Raw genomic sequence first — 2,500 nt, 5'->3', positions numbered from 1 at the left:
TACAAATGTACCCTTAAGATGGCATGAAACGATCTGGCAACACAGGAAATAAATGGTTTTCAATTGGATTGCAGGCTCAACCCAGGTTAATTCACCAAAACATAAGCAAGGCTTCAGTTTTGGTGCGCTTTCTGTGGGTCGACGTGGCTACACGGCAAAACTACATCAACTGTGATTCTCAGACAGTAAATGCTTTTTGTGTTCAGGTGAAACCAGTTTGGGAAATGCATTTTTTGCTGGTTTCACTCTAAAAGTAAGATCATTAAAACAAGTATAATTTTACTTGTTTTAATGTCCTCTGGGAAGCATAAAAATACTTGTTTCACATTGTAAAACAATACTCACAAAACTTAAAATAAGTTTAAGCAATAAGAAATAAGTATACATTGCTTATTTTAAGACAATTCTATACTTGAAACAAGTTCAGAAAGGGTTGTTTTACTAATCAAAACAAGAAAATACCCCCTTGGTTCTTTATTTCAAAATGCTTGAATTAAGGCATCTCCACTTAAAACTAGTCCCTGAACTTTGTTTTTGCTCAATAGTTAACAAAACAAATTTCCTTCAAAATAGGCTCGGGAGCATCTTAAATAAGCCACAAGACAATCATAAATACCAACTTGAAGACAAGTCCCAAAAGCCCATAAAAAAAGATAGAATTAATAAACACAAACCAAACTGAAGAAAAATCTCAATCCTTTATTTTCACTTGACAACACGTCACATTTACATCTTGATCAAAGCTCAATGTAAAGAGTAATTACATACAGTCTGCTGACATCATGTTTGCACACATTTTACGATACCTGACTGTCTTTCGGTGTGGTTTGAGTCCTAAAATAAACTCTTCAATGAACAGGAAGATTAGTTCCTGTTTTGAATCATAAGACAGGTTAAATGCAAAGTACGCGCCCATAACGATTAAGAGTGACATGAAGCAAGTAGTTGGCGTTTTTAATTCTAATAGTATTTTCTTGTCGACTACAAGAAAGACCTGTTCCAGAATCCCATCGGCCTTCTGTCGAATTTTGCGGGCAATGCTCTCTCTCACGCTAAATTATTTGATGTAAGGCGAGTTCCACAGCCACAATGTGTCACAAAGCACCCCGACTTCAAACCGATACACTGGCCTCTTGCGCTAGTTTCCGATATAACAGACCGTGTGGACAATGAACAAATTAGGCTTGAAAAGCTGTCATTTTTGAACTGAACTCTCTTACGGAAACAAACCAGCCGTTGTCACTTTGGTCGAGTTTGACTGTGTCTGCAAGCTGCGATAGCCAGAAAAACAGAGGGAGAGAGACTAACAGTAGTATGTGATATTCCGATTTTCGTGGTTGCGAATTTTTATTTGGGGTCAGTAAGGTGGAATAGCTGCTAAATTTGCATTAATTTTGTCAAAGTATCACGCGGCTGGTGCATTCTTGAAGTTTTGCGTGACGTTGTCTCAGATCTCGCTGCCCTTCTCAGGGCCAAACGACCTCGGGAAAAAAATTACTTAGGCGTTTCTGTGAGCGAAGTTGGATAACTTTCGACTTGTGCTGAATGAAACTTTTCTTCAATATTCCTTTGGCCGGTGTTATTTCCTTGATTATGGTATACCCTGCTAGAAGACACGTTTCCTTTTCATTTCTGGTTATCATGTCCATTATCTGTAACTGGATTGGTTTTTGCATTAGCTCCATTGTTTTTTTGGGAACACAAAAAAAAACATGAAGGCTACGTGCATTATCAAATTTTAATTAACAAACAACTTAATACTACCATGCACGCACCTGTTCTCTTTACAATTTGCAATAGCCAGTGGATACACTGACTTGGCACTTTGGGTTGAGGACAAAGGGCCCAGACGTGGCACAATGCCTACCAAGATCTGATTGTAACTGCCCGGAACTAACGGAGGTTGCCAATATTCCAAAGCTCTCAAACAGTCACAGGATCTCTTGGTACAAGATAGAATTTCGAACTCAACGGATTGATTCAAAGTGATTTAATATACGGACAATCAGAAAAATAATCAACCAAGGCTGTGTACAGTGTTATTGCTATAAATACTGATGGTGGAGTTGACAAATCAAAATCGAACGGTAACAAATAAATCCGTAGTTTGTACAGGATAATGTTCGTGGTCTGGATGATAAAGGTTTACATATGTAGAAGCCAACTGTAGTTATTCATAAGTTGTAGTTCTCAGATAGATCGTAGGTTCGAACTGAAATAGGATATTTAAGATACTAACAATCATCATAGATTCTAACTTATCTTAGCATAAAATAAGCTTGATATGTGTCACGATAGAAACAACAAAGGCTACACATGCCTTGCATGAGGCTTAATATGGACGTGTAGCGCATAGTTACATATCCACTTGCATATGGCATATATATAGTGGACGGTTACAACAATATCCTAGAGATTTTAAATCGAAAAGTGTTGCGTCGAAAGCTAAAGAATAAACCTAGATATGCGACTTAAATTACTATAGCTGTGATAATAATAC

The sequence above is a fragment of the Montipora foliosa genome, unplaced genomic scaffold, assembly GCF_036669935.1.
Source record: "Montipora foliosa isolate CH-2021 unplaced genomic scaffold, ASM3666993v2 scaffold_443, whole genome shotgun sequence".
Classification (NCBI taxonomy): domain Eukaryota; kingdom Metazoa; phylum Cnidaria; class Anthozoa; order Scleractinia; family Acroporidae; genus Montipora; species Montipora foliosa.
This window is presented reverse-complemented; position numbering follows the sequence as displayed.